General features: G+C 38.6%; 1 long non-coding RNA gene and 1 pseudogene across 1 annotated transcript in view; both read left to right on the top strand.

Annotated features, from left to right (window-relative positions):
• Positions 1–15,556, top strand: part of LOC109262192 (uncharacterized) — a 49,644-nt gene extending 34,088 nt beyond the window's left edge. Inside the window, exon 3 of the long non-coding RNA XR_002077659.2 lies at positions 15,346–15,556. This is a non-coding gene — a long non-coding RNA (uncharacterized LOC109262192). The remainder of the gene's footprint in view (positions 1–15,345) is intronic.
• On the top strand, positions 5,978–7,518 carry LOC109262191 (26S proteasome regulatory subunit 4-like; annotated as a pseudogene).
• Positions 15,557–20,716: the final 5,160 nt, after the last annotated feature.

Here is a 20,716-nt window from a genome sequence, read left to right as displayed (position 1 = left end):
AACAGTGCAAGAGGGTTCCCATTTCTCCACATCCTCGCCAGCATCTATAGTCTCCTGATTTGTTCATTTTGGCCACTCTGGCGTCAGGTGATATCTGAGTGTGGTTTTGATTTGTATTTCCCTGATGAGGAGCGATGCCGAGCATCCTTTCATGTGCCTGTTGGCCATCCGGATGTCTTCTTTAGAGAAGTGTCTATTAATGTCTTCTGCCCATTTCTTCACTGGCTTATTTGTTTTTCGGGTGTGGAGAGCTCTTTATAGATTTTGGATACTAGCCCTTTGTCCGATATGTCATTTGCGAATATCTTTTCCCATTCCGTTGGTTGCCTTTTAGTTTTGTTGGTTGTTTCCTTTGCTGTGCAAAAGCTTTTTATCTTCATAAGGTCCAGTAGTTCATTTTTGCTTTTAATTCCCTTGCCTTTGGGGATGTGTCAAGTAAGAAGTTGCTACAGCTGAGGTCAGAGAGGTCTTTTCCTGCTTCTTTTATTTCTTGGTGTTGTCTAATTGCTGAGGCTAGGACTTCCAGTGCTCTGATAAATAATAGTGGTGAGAGTGGACATCCCTGTTAATTTCCTGACTGTAGAGGAAAAGCTCATAGTTTTTCCCCATTGAGGATCATATTAGCTGTGGGTCTTTTGTATGGCCTTTATGATGTTGAGGTATGTTCTCTGTACCCCTACTTTGTTGAGGGTTTTAATCAAGAATGGATAATGTACTTTGTCAGATGCTTTTTTCTGCATCTATTGATTTGTGAATATTGAACCACCTTTGCAATGCAAGAATAAATTCCCCTTGATCGTGGTGAATGATTCTTTTAATGTATGTTGGATTCAATTTGTTAGTATTTTGTTGAGAAATTTTGCATTCATGTTCATTGGGGATATTGGCCTTTAGTTTTCTTTTTTAGTGGAGTCTTTGTCTCGTTTTGGGATCAGGGTAAATGCTGGCCTCGTAGAATGAGTTTGGAAGTTTCCTTTCATTTCTATTTTTTGGAATAGTTTGAGAAAAATAGGTATTAACACCTCTTTAAATGTTTGGTAGAATACCCCTGTGAAGCCATCTGGCCCTGGACTTCTGTTTGTTGGGAGATTTTTGATTACTGATTCAATTTCTTTGCTGGTTATCAGTCTGTTCAAGTTTTCTGTTTCTTCCTATTTCAGCTTTGGTAGTTTATATGTTTCTAGGAATCTATAAATTTGTTCTAGATTACCCAATTTGTTGGCATATAATTTTTCATAATATTCTCTTATAATTTGTTTGTATTTCTGTGGTGGTGTTTGTTATTTTTCCTCTGTTATTAGTGATTTTATTTATTTGGGTTCTTTCTCTTTTATTTTTGATGAGTCTGGTTAGGAGTTTTTTAATTTTATTAATTTTTTCAAAGAACCAGCTCCTGGTTTCATTGATTTGTTCTACTGTTTTTATAGTTTCTATATCATTTATTTCTACTCTAATCTTTATTATTTCCTTTCTCCTGCTGGCTTTAGGCTTCAATTGTTGCTCTTTCTCTAGCTCTTTAGGTGTAAGGTTAGGTTATATATTTGAGATTTTTCTTGCTTCTTGAGGTAGGCCTGTATTGCTATATATGTCACTCTTATGACTGTTTTGCTGCATCCCAAAGGTTTTTGACTCATATTTTAATTTTCATTTATTTCCATGTATTTAAAAAATTTCTGGTTTAATTTCTTGGTTGACCCATTCATTCTTTTTTTTTTTTTATTTAAAAATTTTTTTTTAATGTTTATTTATTTTTGAGAGTGAGAGAGATAGAACACAAGTGGGGGAGGGGCAGAGAGAGAGAGGGAGACACAGAATCTGAAGCAGGCTCCAGGCTCTGAGCTGTCAGCATAGAGCCTGATGTATGGCTTGAACTCACAAACTGCAAAATCACAACCTGAGCCAAAAATCGGACGCTCAACTGACTGAGCCACCCAGGCACCCCACCCCCATTCATTCTTTAGTAGGATGTTCTTTAACCTCCATGTGTTTGTGGCCTTTCCAATTTTTTTCTAGTTTCATAGCATTGTGGTCAGAAAATATGCATGGTATGATCTCAATCCTTTTGTACTTGTTGAGGCCTTATTTGTGACTTAGTATGTGATCTATTCTGAGAATGTTCCCTGTGCACTCAAAAAGAATGTGTTTTCTCCTGCTTTAGGAAGAAATGTTCTGAATATATCTGTTAAGTACATCTCGTCTAGAGTGTCATTCAAAGCCCTTGTTTCCTTGTTGATTTTCTGCTTAGAATATCTGTTCCCTGATGTAAATGGGGTATTAAAGTTCCCCACTGTTATTGTATTATTATCAATGAGTTTCTTTATGTTTGTGATTAATTGATTGATATATTTGGGTGTTTTAAGTTGGGGGCATAAATAATTATAATTGTTAGATCTTCTTGTTGGATAGACCCCTTTATTAAGATGCAGTGCCCTTCTTCATCTCTTGTTACAATCTTTGGTTTAAAACCTGATTTGTCTGATATAAATATGGCTACTCTGGTTTTCTTTTGACATCCATTTGCATGATAAATATTTCTCCATCCTCTCACATTCAATCTGCAGATGTCTTTAGGTCTAAAATGAATCTCTTGGAGTGCCTGGGTGGCTCAGTCAGTTAAGCATCCTACTTTGGCTCAGGTCATGATCTCACGGTTCATGAGATCGAGCCCCGCATCAGGCTCTGTGCTGACAGTTCAGAGCCAGGAGCCTGCTTCCAATTCTGTGTCTCCCTCTCTCTCTCTGCTCCTCCCCCACTCACTCTCTGTCTCTTTTTCTCAAAAATAAATAAACATTAAAAAAATTTTTTTAAATGAATCTCTTGTAGGCAGCAAATAGTTGGACCTTGTTTTTTTTTAATCCATTTTGACACCTTATGACTTTTGATTGAAGCATTTAGTCCGTTTAAATTCAGAGTAATGATATGAATTTAGTGCCATTTAATTACTTGTTTTGTCATTGTCTCTGGATATTTTCTCTGTTCCTTCTAGTATTTGTTGCTTTTGGTCTTTCTTTTGCACTCAGAGTCCCCTTTAATATTTTGTGCAGGGCTGGTTTAGTGGTCATAAACTACTTTAGTTTTTCTTTGTCTGGGAACTCTTTATCTCTTCTTCTATTCTGAATGATAGCTTTGTTGGATAGAGTATTCTTGGCTGCAGATTTTTCCCATTCAGCACACATGACATATCATGCCACTCCCTTCTGGCATGTCAAGTTTCTGTGGACAGATCTGTTTCTAGCCTTACTGGTCTTCCCCTACAAGTTAGGGACTTCTTTTGTCTTGCTGATTTTAGGATTTTTTTAAATCTCTATATTTTGCAAATTTAATCGCAATATGTCTTGGCATTGGCCTGTTTTTATTGATTTTGATAGGAATTCTCTGTGCCTCCTGGATTTGGAAGTCTGTTTCCTTCCCCAGATTGGGGAAGTTTTCAGCTCTAATTTCCTCAAATAAATCTTCTGCCCCCATTTCTCTCTTTTCTTCTTTTGAGACCCCTATAACACAAATGTTATTACATTTCATGGAGTCATTGAGTTCCCTGAGTCTACTTTCATGATCCAAGATTTTCTTTCCCTCTTTTGATCAACTTCATTATTTTCTATAATTCTATCTTCTATATTACTTATTCATTCCTCATTGTGGTCAGTTTTGTATCATGGTTATTGCATTTTTCATTTTGGCCTGATTGGTTTTAAGTTCTTTTATCTCTGTGGTAAGGGTATCTCTGATGCCTTCTATGCTTTTCTCCACTTGATCTTAGCCAAAAGGCCGAGAAGCGATTCTATGCTTTTCTCAAGTCTAGCTACTATTAAGATTGTTGCTTTAAATCAATCTAGGTATGTTGGATTAGGCATACTACTTATATCTGTTTTGATTAGATCCCTGGCCATGACCTTTTCTTGTTCTCTTTTGGGATGAATTTCTCTGTCTTTGCATCTTATCTAGGTCTCTGTATTCTTCTGTGTGTTAGGAAAGCCTGTTATGTTTCTTGATCCTGAGAGTAATGGCTTTATGAAGAAGAAGTTATATAATATCCACACTTATAGGTTATATAATGCCTAGCACTTCAGGAAGTGTCTCTGGTGTACGTTGTGTGCATTCTGCTATTGTGTTATTGCTGCTCTATTCCTCAGGTCAGTCCTCTGCAGAGTTTATCCTTGCTGATGGTGGGGAATGTTTGGATCATGGCCAGAGTATGGTGTGTTTTAACTAGGTGTGCTCTGGTATAATTGTTAAAAGAGATATGATACTATTTCCACTAGAGTTGAAACTTTGGAGAATTCTATGGTCAGTAGACATGTTGCATGTGGGAGTTTGTGCTGGTCTTCTGGGGGAAGGGACCCACTGCACTGGTTCTTAGGCACACTTGCCCAAGAAAAGCATTGCCAGGATAGTACAGGGGGGTGGGAATAGGTTTAGTGTAAGCAGATTAAGCAGCCAATGTTGGCACTGTCCTGTTTACTGAAGTTAATTTATGCTGAGGGGCAGGGGAGAGAAATGGTGCTAGCCAGCTCCTTTGTCCCTGGAGAGGCAATGCCACCTCTCTCAGATGTGCTCCAAGAAGGAGGAATCTTCTCTCCAAGTGCATCTCAGACGATCCTCAGATGATTATGCCTTCTGCCCCCAGGTTACTTGCCTGCCTTCTTTACAGGAGCACTGCAGCACCTTCAGGGCTCTACACCAGGACTTCTAAAACTACAGCTTTTAGATTTAGATTTAGATTTAGATTTAGATTTAGATTTAGATTTTATGGTTGCAAAAACTCATAAAAATCAGCCCCTCTTATTTTCCCAGTCAATGACTTTGTGGAAGTGTTTTCCTTGTGTGATCCTTTGTGCACTCCTCTCTCCTTTCTCTCTTTTCTCTCTCCATGACCAGGGCTCTCTCCCCTCTGCAGCACCCACAATCCATTTCTCCCCCAAAACATGTCTCCACACCTCCTACCTTCCATGATGTGGCCTCTTTTCTCCCTCTAGGTGTGCAGTTTGTTCTGTCAGTCCTCAGTTTCATTTGTTGGGTATTTAGAATGATTTGTTATTTATTTAGCTGTGTTCAAAGAACAAGCAAGCCCAGGGTCCTTCTACTACTCCATCACCTTAGCTCCCACCCACTCTTGTCCATTTTCTATCCAAACTGAACAAAGGAAATGCACCCAAATGGATCCTTTCTCCCTCCATTTTATCACAGCAGACATATCCTACTAATGATCAGTGTCAATTAGCCTGCCAGACCAAAACCAGATAAGAACACCACAAAAAAGAAAATTACGGGCTAATTAATGTCTCTGATGAATATAGATGCAAAATCCTAACAAAATATTAGCAAACTGAGTTCAACAATACATTAAATAGCTCATACACCATGATCAAGTGAAATTTATTCCAGGGATGCAAAGATGGTTCAACAAATCAATCAACATGATGTACTACATTAACAATAAAATGAAGGATAAAAATCACATGATCATCTCAATATATGAAGAACAGCATTTGACAAAATTCAACATTCATTTATGATAAAAACTCAACAAAATGGATATATAGGAATGTACCTCAAGATAATAAAGACCATATATGATAAGCCCACAGCTAACATGCAAAATGGTGAAAAGCTGAAAGCTTTTCCTCTAGTTAGGAACAAGACAAGGATGCCCACTCTCACTACTTTTATTTAACACAGTATTGGAAAGCCTCATCAGAGAAATTAAGCAAGAAAAAGAAATAAAAGGCATCCAAATCAGAAAGGATGGCATGATTTACAGATGACATGGTTTTATATATAGAAATCCATAAAAACTCCATGAAAAAACTGTCAGAATTATTCAACAAATTCATAGTATAGTCACAGGATACAAAATCAATATATAAAATCTACTGTTTCTATACACTAACACTGAGCCATCTATCAGAAAGAGAAATTAAGAAAACAATCTTAATTGCATCAAAAAGAATAAAATACCCATTTGAACGGCTGAAGCAAGATGCGTCAGAGTCAGAGTGGTGATCATGGCCCTGGAGGTGGCAAGAAGGATGACAAGGAAAACAAAAAGAAATATGAACTTCCTGGGGCGCCTGGGTGGCTCAGTGGGTTAAGTGTCTGACTTTAGCTCAGGTCATGATCTCGCAGTTCATGAGTTCAAGTCCCACATCAGGCTCTGTGCTGACAGCTCAGAGCCTGGAGCCTGCTTCGGATTCTGTGTCTCCCTCCCAACTCATGCTCTCTCTCTCTCTCTCAAAAATAAATAAACATAAAAAAGAAATAGGAACGTTCTGTACCAACTAGAGCGGGGAAAAAGAAGAAGAAAACAAAGGGACCAGATGCTGCCAGCAAGCTGCCACTGGTGACACCTCACACTCTGCTGGTTAAAATTACTGAAGTTAGAATTAAAGACTATGTTCTCATGGAGGAAGAATTCATTAGAATTCATGAACAAATGAAGCCTTTAGAAGAAAAGCAAGAGGAGGAAAGATCAAAAGTGGGTGATCTGAGGGGGACCCCAAAGTTGGTAGGAACGTTGGAAGGGATCATTGATGACAACCATGTGGATCATCGTGTCCACATCTGTGGGCTCAGAACACTATGTCAGCATTCTTTACTTTGTAGACAAGGATCTGCTGGAACCAGGCTGCCAGTCCTTCTCAACCACAAGGTGCATGCCATCATAGGGGTGCTCATGGATGACATGGATCCCTTAGTCACAGTAATGAAGTTAGAAAAGCTCCCCCAGGAAATCTACGCTGATACTGTGGGTTGGACAGCCAAATCCAAGAAATTAAGGATCTGTGGGGCTTCCTCTCACTCATCCTGAATATTATGAAGAGATGGGTATAAAGCCCCCAAAGAGGGCCATTCTCTAAGGTCCACCTGGTACAAGTAAAACCTTATTAGCCAAAGCAGTAGCAAACCAAACCTTAGTCACTGCCCTAAGAGTGGTTGGCTCTGAACTTATTCAGAAGTACCTAGGTGATGGGCCCAAACTCGTTTGGGAATTGTTTCAAGTTGCAGAAGAACACGTGCCATCCATTATGTTTTTTGATGAAATTGATGCTATTGGAATAAAAAGATAGGACTCAAATTCTGGTGGTGAGAGAGAAATTTAATGAACAATGTTGGAACTGTGGAACCAGTTGGATGGATTTGATTCAAGGAATGATGTGAAAGTTATCATAGCCACAAACTGAATAGAAACTTTGGATCCAGCACTTATCAGACCAGGCAACATTGACAGGACAAATGAGTTCCCCGGCCAGATGAAAAGATTATGAAGCACATCTTTCAGATCCAGATAAGCAGGATGACGCTGGCTGATGATGTAACCCTGGATGACTTGATCATGGCTAAAGATGACCTCTCTGGGGCCGGCATCAAGGCAATCTGTACAGAAGCTGGTCTGATGGCCTTGAGAGACCATAGAATGAAAGTAGCAAATGAAGACTTCAAAAAATCTAAAGAAACTGTTTTTTATAAAAAACAAGAAGGTACCCCTGAGGGGCTCTACCTGTAGCAACCACATTTGCCTTCAAGGAAGTGGTCGGGAGTGTCCCAACTCTTTAGAGGGATGAGGTTGGGGAAGTTGTCCAGAGGAACCCATGTTCCAGTTGATCTTTCTTAGCAAAACCTCCTGTGTACATTTCTAAGTGTTGTGTGTAGAATGCCCACGAGGCTGCCTTCATCTGTTGGCCACATGCAGTGCCCTCCCCCCAATAAAGTGAGCTCCTCCTAAAATAAATAAATAAATAAATAAATAAATAAATAAATAAATAAAACCTAAGAATAAATTTAACCAAGGAGATGAAAAACCTATACACTGAAAATTATAAGACATTGATGAAAGAAATTGAAGAAGACACACATAAATGGAAAGATATTCCATGCTTATGGATCAGAAAAATTAATATTGTTAATATATCTATGTTACTCAGAGCAATCTACAGATTCAGTGCAATCCCTATCAAAATTCCAAAAGCATTTTACACAGAACTGGAACAATCTTATAACTTATATGAAACGAGAAAAGACCCCAAATAGATAATGAAATCTTGGGTAACAAAGCAGGAGGCATCATGATACCTCCTACATGTTTTTGAACTAAATGACACAACTGTAGTAATGAAAACTGTATGATATTGGCAGAAAAACAGACACATAGATCAACTGAACAGAATAGAAAAACCTCGAAATAACCCACATAGATATGGTCAATTAATTTACAATAAAGGGGCCAAGATACAATACGGAAGGACAGTTTCTTCAAAAAATGATGTTGGGAAAACTGAACATCCACATGCAAAAGTATAAGACTAGACTATCTTACATCATATACAAAAATTAACTCAAAATGGACTAAAGACTTGAATGTAAGACCAGAAACCATAAAATTTTTAGAAGAAAACAAAGGCAGTAGACTCCTTGACATTGGTCTTAGAGATGATTTTTTGAATCTGACTTTAAAAGCAAAAGGCAACAAAAGCAAAAGTACAGTTAATTCTGAACTGCATGGGTCCACTTACACATGGATTTTTTTCAATAAACACAGTACAGTACTATAAATGTATTTTCTCTTTCTTATGATTTTCTTTTATTAAAATGTTTATTTTCAGAGACAGAGATCAAGCACACATTGGAGAGGGACAGAGAGAGAGGGAGAGAGAGAGAATCCTAAGCAAGCTCCACACCGTCAGCAGAGAGCCTGACATGGGGCTCGATCTCACGATCCATGAAATCTGAGCCAAAATCAAGAGTTGGTTGCTTAACCTACTGAGCCACACAGGTGCCCTCTTTCTTATGATTTTCTTTTCTCTAGCTTTATTATAAAAATATAGTATACATGTATACAAACATACAAAGTAAGTATTAATCAGCTATTTATGTTATCATTAAGGCTTCCACTCAACAGTAGGCTGTTAGTAGTTACATTTTTGGGGACCAAAAAAATCCACACATGGATGGATTTTCTACTGTGTAGGGTGTCAGCGCCCTAACCTCCACATTGTTCAAACTCAGCTGTGAACAAGTGTAGCTATATCAAACAAAAATCTTCTGAACAGCAAAAGAAACCATCCATAAAATGAGGAGGCAACCTACTAAATGGCAGAAGATATTTGCAAATAACATATCTGATAAAGGTTAATATCCAAAATGTATAAAGAACTCATACAATTCAATCACAAACAAACAAACAAACAATCCCAAACAATTAAAAATTGGGCAGAGGATCTGAATAGTCATTTTTCTGAAGAAGACACACATATTACAAACATGCACATAAAAAGATGCTCAACATCACTAATCATCAGAGAAATGCAAATCAAAACCACAGTGAGGTATTACTTCATACTTATTAGAATGGCTAATATCAAGAAAATAAGAAATAACAAGTATTGGTGAGGATATAGGGAAAGGGACCTCTTGTACATTGTTGGTGGAAATATAAATTGATGCAGCCACTATAGAAAATAAAAAAAGTTGCAAATACAACTAGCATATGATCCAACAATTCCACTTCTAGGTATTTATCCAAAGAAAATTAAAACAGTAATTCAAAAAGATATATGCACCCTTCTGACCTTTGCAGCCAGCATTATTTACAGTAGCCAAGATATGGAAACAACCTAATTGTTCACTAATGAATGAGTGGATAAAGAAGATTCCATATGATGGAATACTACTTAGCCATAAAAAGTTACATCTTGCCATTTGAAACAACATGGGTGAACCTAGAAGGTATTATGCTAAGTGAAGTAAGTCAAACAGAGAAAATGCCATATGACTTTGCTTATATGTGGTCTAAAAAAACAAATGAGAAATCAAAACTCATAAATACTGAGAACAGAATGGTGGTTGGCAGAGGGGACCTTGAGGTTAGGGAGTATGTGAAATGGGTGAAAACAGTCAAGAGATACAAACTTCCATTTATAGAATAAATAAGTCATGGGATGTAATGCTCAGTATGGTGACTGTAGTCAATAATATTGTATTGCATATTTGCAAGTTGCCAGGAGAGTAAATCTTAAATGTTCTACTCACGAAAAAATTTTGTAACTTTATATAACAATGGATGTAACTAGACTTATTGTGGTGATTATTTTGCAGTGAATACAGTTATAGAATCATTATGTTGTACACCTGAAATGAATATAATGTTATGTGTCAATTGTACCTAAAAACATAATAGCCCTGCCAGACTGGTGTCTCCCCTTCTTCCCTGGTGGTCCTTTGGCTCAAGTTGCTGAGATACACAGGTGGCAGTCACAGCTTAAACTTGAAGGGATTTTTGCTATGTCTCCTGGAAGAGATGTTCTCCCTTTGGGAACCAGGAGTTGAAGAGCCCAGAGTTGTGAGGACAGGAAGCACAAATTCCCTATGTGGTTTACTGAATGCGGTGGTAAGTGATGTCACTCCTTGGTTCCCAAGCCATGTATTCTTTCTTTGGGGGCACAGCCCCATATAAGGGTTTTGATTAAAAGTGGGTACTGCTTTGGGGGCACCCCATCATCTGAAATTATTACTGTCCAGCTTTGGTATCCAATTTGCCATTAATACCAGGCCCTATTCCCAGCAGAGTGTAATCACTGGGCACTGTTCCCTCTAATCCTGTCAGGTGGCCTGAGTAGTTTCCTCACTTGTGTGCACTATCAATACTTTGCTGAATACTTGTGGGAGACCCTCTGCAGAGCTCCAGAGTTCTCTTCCTATACAGCTCTGTGTCCTACAAACTCTAGCCTCCTTGGCCTCTCTAGATTCTCTGATCTGTCTTTCCAATTTAGGAGGTCTGCTAGGTTTTATCTGATCCCCCACCCTTCACCATGACTTGGAAACTGTCCCAAGGCCTTATCTGGGGCAATTGTAGGGCTTACCTGTTTATTTCCTATCTTGGAGAGCACTCCTTCCCTACCTGATGTCCACTCTCTTGAAAATCATTTTTCATGTATTTTGTCCAGTTTTTTTGTTGTTTCAGAAGGAACAGAGGTCTGTGTAACTCTCAGTGTGTGAAGAATTTAACTGGGGTTTTGTAAACCTCAATGTTCTCTCCAGTTTCTCCATCACTCCTTTTCCATTGGAGCAATGTCAGCCTGGGATTTCCTGGCCTGCAAAGCAAAGGTTCACAGGTTAAAATAATAGCAGGACAATAACAAACAAAAACAAATATTCCTTAATGACATCTTTCCTGAGGAAGAGATGCAGAAGATTCTATTGATTTCTAAACCCTATTTATTCTTGGTTTTGTTTTGTGGGGGAAATTGTCCAACCACACACGTGAGGAACAAAATTGCCCAATTTCAGGAACTTCAAATGTACCTAAGGAGAGTCCATTGTGCCCCCTGACGCTCTCTCCTCTCAGTAAGATCCATTTCTGCTTGCTTTAATATATAGAGAGTTTAGGTTTTGTTTGTGTGTCTTGATCTTTATAGCCCAGTGGCAGTCTCTGTAGTATTGCAGGCACTTTCCTATGTGCCTCACTGATGCAGGGGAGAGAGAGAAAACTGGCCTGGCTCCTAGTGGGGCTCCCATAAACCCTGTTCTCTGTGGGCATCACAGGGAAAGCAGAGGCTAGAACCCTGAGCATTTGACCCCTTACAGCATCTCTGGCTGTTTATAACCTATTCTGTGGCATTGAACTGATATAGAAGTGAAAGCCCAGCTTCTTTAAACTAACACTGTAGGAGAATGAGTGCTTTAAGTGGACTTCACTGAGGTGCACTGAAGATTCATTTTGGTTGATCTCCAAATAGCTCAGGGAAAAAATTCAACATTCAGCTAAAATGGAGGCAGAAGCCTCCTATCTTACTCCTATATTGCTATCATATAGTAAGAACTTAGAGGATATAGAATGAATCCGGCATTTTATTAAAAATTTAAAATTCTAGGGGCACCTGGGTGGCTCAATGGTTGAGCATCCGACTTGTGATTTCAGCTCAGGTCATGATCTCATGGTTCATGGGATTGAGCTCCGCCTGGGGCTCTGTGCTGTCAGCACAGAGCCTGCTTGGGATTATCTCTCTCCCTCTCCCTGTGCCTCTCCCCCCTCCTTAAAATAATAAATCAACATTTAAAAACTTTTAAAATCTGAAGTTCCACTTATAGTGAAAAACATGCATTTATTGTGTGTGGCTCAAACAGCCATATTAAAAATTCTTGGCATTTTGATTAAACACACATATGTACCTTGCACCATTACAATTGCACATAACAATTTAATTTTTGAAAATATATTGTTTAGATACATCACAAGTTCTGTTAAACATAAGTACTCACTTTCAAATCTGATACTCAAGGTGTGTAATTTGCCTGTACACAGGTAAGCTGATGGTTCAATATGCTTTAGTTGGAGGTACAACAGATCAGTTGCTGAAGTTCTGAATTTCCTGGTAGTGTCCATCTTGTACTTTGATGACACCCATAGAATGCTTAAGGGTACTGAAGTTTAGGAGATAAAGGCCAGATGTGTTCACTTACCTGCTGAATCAAACTCATGCATAACACAATAAATAGTACTTAAAACCTCCTTTAAATTACTATTTCCAGATCTGCTCCAACCACAGACTGTTCTTGCTTTGGGAACAGAAAAGAGAAAGACAGCTGTTGAGCATATTTCTTTTTATTTGTAGTGTTCCATTGAAGAAAAAGACTAAATTAGTTTGCTTTCTTTCCTGAATGATGGCAATTTCAGGAAATCCTGGAACAAATTGTTTCCAACTCAATGAATTCAGGTGATTTTCTTTTTTATTGTGGTGGACATTGGCTTAGGCTAAGCAGATGGACCCATATGCAAAAAAGTCTCTGTATATCTGATCTAGGTCTTATATACAAGCCCTACTAAGCATTTGCAAACACTTTTTGGCTATATTTGACTGTTTAATTATACTTAGTTTAAATTATACTTAGTACAGTTTGGAAATTTCTTACAAAACTAAACATACTCTTACCATATGATATGCAACAATCACTCCATGGTATTTAGTTAAAGGAGTTGAAAACTCATGTCTACACAGGTATCTGCACACAGATATGTAAAAGTGCTTTATTCACAACTGCCAAAACTTGAAAGCAACCAAGATGTCCTTTGGTAGGTGAATAGATAATAACCTGTGGTACATCTAGACAATGGAATATTATTTAGTGCTAAAAAGAAATGAGCTGTTAAGCCATGAATAGATATGGAGGAAACTTAAATGTATATTACTGAAATAAGCCAATCTGAAAAGTCTACATACTCTATGTGATTCCAACTATATGGTATTCTGGAAAGGCAAAGCTATGGAAACAGGTAAAAAGATCAATGATTGCCAGGGATTAGCAAGAGGGAGGGATGAATAGATAAAACAGAGGATTTTCAGGGCAATAAATACTGTAATGATGGATATATGTCAGTATATATGATGGTCCAAACTCATAAAATGTACAACACCAAGAGTGCACCCTAATGTAAACTGTGTACTTTGGGTGATCAGTGTGGCTTATGTGTGCCAATGGAGGTTCATCAATTGTAAAAAATGTACCATTCTCTTGGTGTACCACTCCCCATAATAGGGGAGGCTGTGCATGTGTGGGATTGCTCTGCCCTTTTTACTCAGTTTTCCTGTGAACCTAAAACTGCTCTAAAAAATAAAGACTATTTGAAAAAGATACTTAATAGTGAAATGAAGGATATTCCTACTGTTAAACACCTAATCAAAACTCCTCTTTCAATAATCTGATTAAACTATGGAATGCTAATGCAAATTATTTTATAGAAACACTTGAAGGGGGAAAAAAATCAAATGATATTTCTAAGTAACATTTTATTTAAAAAAAAATTTTTTTTTTACGCTTATTTATTTTTGAGACAGAGAAAGACAGAGCATGAAAGGGGGAGGGGCAGAGAGAGAGGGAGACACAGAATCGGAAGCAGGCTCCAGGCTCCGAGCCATCAGCCCAGAGCCCACGCGGGGCTCGAACTTACAGACGGTGAGATCGTGACCTGAGCTGAAGTCGGACGCTCAACCGACTGAGCCACCCAGGTGCCCCCCCCCTTTTTTTTTTTTTAATTTTTTTTTTTTACGTTTATTTATTTTTGAGACAGAGAGAGACAGAGCATGAACGGGGGAGAGGCAGAGAGAGAGGGAGACACAGAATCGGAAGCATCTAAATAACATTTTAAAGGGAGATAAGTTGATCAGCCTCTGAAGGTTAGTGTTTCCTACACTGTCATCTTGCTCCCCCACTGGGATGTGGCTGGACCATGACATTGAATTTATTACTTTTGTGTTTTTTTCAATACTGTTGGAAGTTTCCACGTCATCTTCCTCGCAGACTGAGTATGCTCTCATATTGTGTTAAGAGCAGGATTAGCCCCAAATGACTAGTGTATGAGTTTGCTTAGGCTGCCCTTTTATAGTACCACAGACTAGGTGGCTTCAACAACAGAAATTTATTGTCTCAGAGTTCTGGAGGCTGAAAGTCCAAAATCAAGGTGTGGGCAGGTGGGCCTCTCTCCTTGGCTTGGTGATGGCTGTCTTCTTTGTATGTCTTTAGTTGGTCTTCCCTCTGTGTGTGTCTGTGTCCTTTATCTATCTATCTATCTATCTATCTAATCTATCTAGTTTTTAAAGTTTATTTATTTTGAGAGAGAGAGAGAGTGAGCAGGGGAGGGGCAGCGAGAGAGGGAGGGAGAGAGAGAATCCAAAGTAGACTGTGTTGACAGCAAGGAGCCCAATATGGGCTCAAATCATGAACTGTGAGATTATGACCTGAGTTGGGCCTCAAATCATGAACTGTGAGATTATGACCTGAGTTGAAACCAAGAGTTAGACATAGGTGCCCCCTAATCTCTTATAAAGGCACCAGTCATTGGAGTAAGGCCCACTCTGATGACCTCTTTCACCTTAATTACACCTTTAAAGACTCCATCTCCAAATGCAGTCACATTCAGAGGTAATATAAAGCTCCTTTTTTTTTTAACGTTTATTTATTTTTTTGAGAAGAGAGAGACAGAGCATGAGCGGGGGAGGAGAGAGAAAGAGGGAGATGCAGAATCTGAAGCAGGCTCCAGGCTCTGAGCTGTCAGCACAGAGCCAGATGCGGGGCTCGAACTCACTGACCACGAGATAATGACCTGAGCCGAAGTCGGATGCTTAACCAACTGAGCCACCCAGGTGCCCCCACATTCAGAGGTAATAGGGTTAGAACTTCAACATATGAATTTTGGGAAGATACAGTTCAGCCCACAACAGCTAGGTTCTGACCCAAGCTAAAGGTCTATGGGGTGTGCTTGGAGAGTTCATGACCACTCTGTGTTACAGTCAATTTTTCTGAGAAGGCACCCTTTTGTCTGTTTGTCTGTTTGTTTGTTTGTTTGTTTGTTTACAGATGAGACAACTTGTTTTTGGATGTGTTTAACCAAGAGTCTACAACTACATGTTTGCAGTGATAAATATGGAAACTGAGAAGTTTGCTGAGCTGGTCCCATCTCCACATTCATCCAGGCAGATGGCACATGCATCATACCCATCTCCTTTCTGGAAATTACATAGACAACGCCTCTTAAGATGATCTTTATAAAATATTTTTTCTAGTTGGATGTTTGTCCTGGAAAAATTGTGTGAATATGAAAATGAGTGTCAGGATGAGATGAATGAATTAAAAAGAAGGAAGAATTCCAGAAGTCAGCTTAATTCTGGAACTGAATCAATGTCACTTCTTTCTTCATATGTGAATTCATCTTTCATAGAGTTACCTGATACTTTCCCAACAAAGGCAGATGGAATGTCACCTTTTCCCCCCAAAACACATTATGTGGATTCCATACTAATTACTTCAACAGTATCAATATTGTGAACTATGGCTGCTTTGTATCCTGTTCTCTGTGTGTTTAAAATCTTAATATCAAAATTACCCTTGATAGAACTGGGCAGAGAAATACAAGATGAGCTTAGAGCATCTTGAAAGCAGGGAAGTAAGGAAGTTCTCACTAAAGAAATAAAGTAAGGAAATAGTAAGGAAGGAAGAGACATGGAGAGAGAGAAATAGAAATTGGAGGTTGGGGGAAGAGTGGTGGGGAAAAACAGAGGGAAAAAAGGAAAGAAGAAAGAAAGAAAGAAAGAAAGAAAGAAAGAAAGAAAGAAAGAAAAGAAGGGATGAAGGATGGGGGAGTGTCAAAGGGACACAGGAGCCAACCGAAAGAACTCCCAATGGCCAAAGTTAGAAAATTTTGAACAATAACAAAAAATGATAGTAATGGATTATAACACAAAGAATAAAGTAACTATCCATTAATCTATACTGATATAAATGACTAAAGAAATAAATGGAGAAGGGACAAATCTTCCTTAAAGAGAATACCAAATTATATATGTGGATTCTCCTCCTTCCAGGAGGTGGATCTTAATTCCCCCACTCTTGAATGTGAGCTAGACTTGGTGATTCACTTCCAAAAAATTGAGTGTAGAAAGGGAAAATTCAGTAACTTTACAGTGGAGAATCCTCATGGGCATGACCTTAACCAAATGATCAAGGTCAACATCACCAGTGATAAATTGTGTTGATGTGTATTCTTTGACATGAAATGATGAGAACAGCACTTTATATCTGTGGCATTCTTGCCAAACCCATAACCCCAGTCTAATAATGAGAAAATACCAGACAAACCCAACTTGAGGGACTTCTACAATACACCTGACCTTTCAAGTTACGAAAACAAGAAAAGACTGAAAAACTGTCACAGAACAGAGGAGACTAAAAAGGCATGGTTCAAAGAAGAACCCTGGATCACATCCGGAGACAGAGGGCAGACATTAATGGAAAAACTAGTGAAGTTCACATAGTGTCTGTAGTTCAATTAATAGTATTGTACTAGTGTTAATTTCTTAGTTTTGACACATGTACCATGGTTAGGTAACGTGTTAACCTTAGGGGAAGTTGGATGAGGGGCATATAGGAACCCTGAACTATCTTTGCAACTTTCTGTAAATTGAAAATTATTCCAAAATAAAAATTTAATTTAAAAAGTTACACATGAAAAGCTGCTCAACATCACTCATCATGAGGGAAACACAAATCAAAACCACAATGAACAATCCCCTCACACCTGTCTGAATGACTAATTTCAAAAAAAACAAAAAATAACAAGTGAAGGATGTGAAGAAACGAGAAACTTCATGCAGTTGGTGGGAATGTAAATTGGTGCAGTCACTGTGGAAAACAGTATGGAGGTCTCTCAAAAAATTAGAGATAGATCACCTAGAATCCAGCGATTTCACTGGATTTCCAAAGAAAATGAAAACACTAACTTGAAAAGATATTTGTATCTCCATGTTCACTGCAGCATTATTTACAATAGCCCAGATATGGAAACAACCTAAGTGCCTATCAATGGATGAATGGATAAAGAAGATGTGATACACACAAACACAGATACTCTGAACTGTCATTCAACCATTAAAAAAATGACATCTTGCCATTTGCTACAATATGGATGGACTGTGAGGGTATTATGCTAAGTGAAATAAATCAGACAAAGAAAGACAAATACCGTATGATCTCACTTACATGTGGAATCTAAAAAACAAAACAAAAACCAAGTTCATAGATATAGAGAACAGATTGGTGGTTGCCAGAATTGAGGGGTAGAGGGAGAGAGAAATAGGTGAAGGGGGTCCAAAGGTACAAACTTGTAGTTACAAAAGAAATGTCATGGGGATATGATGTACAGCATGGAAACTATGGTTAATAATACGTATTGCACATTTGAAAGTAGCTAAGAGAGTAAATCTTAAAAGTTCTCATCATAAGAAAAAATGTATTAATTATGTATGGTCACAGATGTTAACTTACTGTGGTGACTATTTACAATATATACAAATATTGAATCATTATGTTGTATACCTAAAACTACTATAATGTAATACCTCAAGTTTAAAACAATCCATGGAAAGATAAAAAATTATAATCATTTTTCTAATTAACTCAATGACTATCCTAGTGATTTTTCAGGGGTGAAGGTGTTGTAAGCTTCTTCTCTGGTTCTAAATTAATCTCTGGTTCAAGCCTTTAGCCTAAAGTCTATAACCAAATCTTGCTTAGGGACATCAAATGTCTAAGGTACATTTTCAAAACTACACTAAATATGTAAAAATATCTCCATCTAAGGTCAATAGGTTTGAGAATACAAGGTGTCAAACAGCCATAATGGCCTGTATCTCAGTGGGCAATAGCATTAACATTGCCAGAGGGATAGCCCCAGAACACAAATAAGGTTGCTTGGCCATATAGCTACAGGAGGAATCTCTGCCAGGACTTCAGGATAAGTGTCCACACTCGTTGCTACAGCCTCAAGAGCAAGCCTACAAATGAATATTATTATATTTTTGTTGTCGAAAGTTTCTAACTCAAATTCTAAAAGTATAACACTCTAGTGAAGGAGTAATAATATTGCCTCGCACTTAGCAACTACATTCTTGCTCTTATTGCTATGCTATTTGCAACACCAAATAAGTGCTGGCTTTTAATGGCACATCAAAAAAATATAATTAATCCTTTTGTGGTGAGCCCTTATTGACATTTCCCCTTTTGAAGCCAACATTGTGGCTGGATCAGCTCTCGTGGTTCCTGTGATTGCAAGACATACCTCAGCAACAACGATGAGGAAACTTTGAAAACACAAGGTACTCTGGAAGACACCTGGGGTCTCATCACCTTGCTGAGCCCTGCAGGACCCTCCAAAGGGCCCACACCTGTGCCTCATGACAGAGCAAGCACATGGATGCCAGCTGGCCAGAGAGCCAGGCACCCTCATTTGGGAATAGCAACAATCAACCAAGACAGGGACCAACATATTTTGGATTTTTTTCCCCTAGAAAAAGCAAATTCTGTCATGGAAAGTTCTAAAATACATGATAGCCATTTCCATGCAGTATACTTTGCTACCAAATAACCCCATGTGCTTAGAAACAAGAACTCGGGCTTTAAAAAAAAAAAAAAGCAGATCACAGACCTTGTGAATGAAGCTCTACGCTATCTCAGTGCTTATAGCAGCATCCTGGTTGCTGTTAAGCCTCACAGGGAGGAGAAGGTGGTTTGTCCTGGGCTCTAAGAGGAGGAGGTGATGGCAGGAGCCCAGGTGAGTGCACATGGCCACGATGTTTAACATGGTAGGGCATGGGGTCCCTCCATCCTGCACAGTGTGATGTGTTGATGGTACACCTGTTGAAATGTTGCTTCCTCCAGATCTGATCCCGGAACTCTGCAGGATGGCTCTCAGAAAGTCTTGTTCCAGAACGGAGGTATTTCTTAAAATAAGACGTGTGTTCTAAGTGGCTTGACCACCAGCCCAGAGGCTAGTGCACGGCATAAAATAGTTTAGTGTTTTAATTATCATATTTTCTAGAAGTAACTCGATACCTAGGGGTCATAGCTTAGGTGAATCAAAAAGCCCTCCATCTTTACCTGCAGGCAGCATTCTCCAGTGAGTATGTTTACACAACTTTTGTTTAATATGTCTGTTTCTCTAGATCCCAAACTATATGGAATTGTTTTCTTAAAGAATTCTTATGAAGTCTGTTGTTTTCAGTTTGATGAGTAAACAAAAAAATGTGTTTTGGGTACCCCATTTTTCTCTATCATGTTCTTAATGACTTCATATATTTTATATTCTTTGTACCTGAATCAAAGATGATTAATCATGGATATTATAGCACATAATTTGGGAGTTTTACTCTCTTAAGAAATTTTTGAGAGCCCAGAAACAGAACCACCTGTGTATGGGAATGTCTTGCTATTGCAAGTTTGGAGGTCTAAAGTTTGTTTTGCACTCATGGCCTCTTAAGGGTAGGCCTGATTTTTTTTTTTTTCTATTTGCAATAGAGTCCTAAAATATTATCATTTCAATGTGTAACCAATGTAAAAAATTAAGATATTCTAGCTTCTTTTTTTACTGAGTCTTTGAAATCTGGTGTTTATTTTACACTTCCGGTGCATCTAAACCTGACCATTTTGACTAGCCCCATTTCTGGTGTTCACCACCTAAATGAGGCTGCCTGGTTGTAGACGTAATTCTCAAACATGCCTTGTTTGTTTGCTTCTTCACCCTCAAGTCTGTCTTTCAACTTGATGGGAATCACCTGGCAACTGTGTTACGCTAGAGTGGTTAGTGGTGGAGTAGATGGTGGCAGTCCTAATCTGATTTGGCTGTAGTGCTGATTCCCTCTGTGTAATTAAGGAACCTGGGTGTACTAGTGAAGCTTTTAGGGTTTAGATTCTTGGTTCAGCTTTTCCGACCCAAAATTTTATGCTACTTCCTCATCTTTGCTCTCAAACCAACTGTTGTCAACTGTGCTCAACTCTTCCTCATAATCCTTGCTGAATGCAGCAAACACCAACACGTGCTACCACTCCAACTTGTCCAACCATTTTCCTTATGACAATGGTCTCCAGTGGGCATTTGGTCTACCTTCCAAGTTATCCCAGGTGACAGTTTCACCAATGGTTTACCAAATGTTGGTTTGGCCTATGAAATCTATTTCCTGGTAGCTTGCCCTCAATTGCTAAGCTACGGTTACATATTTTGGTTTTAGTATGGCAGCACCCCACTTCAGACCAGGAATTTCTGATAAGGGGTAATGTTAGATGCTCTAGCAGTCCCCCCAAATTTCCATGGTTTTACATGATCAAAGTTCATTTTTTTCTCATATAACAACCCAGCTGGTGGGAATGAGGCTCTGTCTGTCTTGTGGATCCCAAATCC

The sequence above is a fragment of the Panthera pardus genome, unplaced genomic scaffold, assembly GCF_024362965.1.
Source record: "Panthera pardus isolate Hobbes unplaced genomic scaffold, ASM2436296v1 HiC_scaffold_13, whole genome shotgun sequence".
Classification (NCBI taxonomy): domain Eukaryota; kingdom Metazoa; phylum Chordata; class Mammalia; order Carnivora; family Felidae; genus Panthera; species Panthera pardus.
Note: the sequence above shows the minus strand (reverse complement) of the source record. Positions and strands in the feature narration are given on the sequence as shown.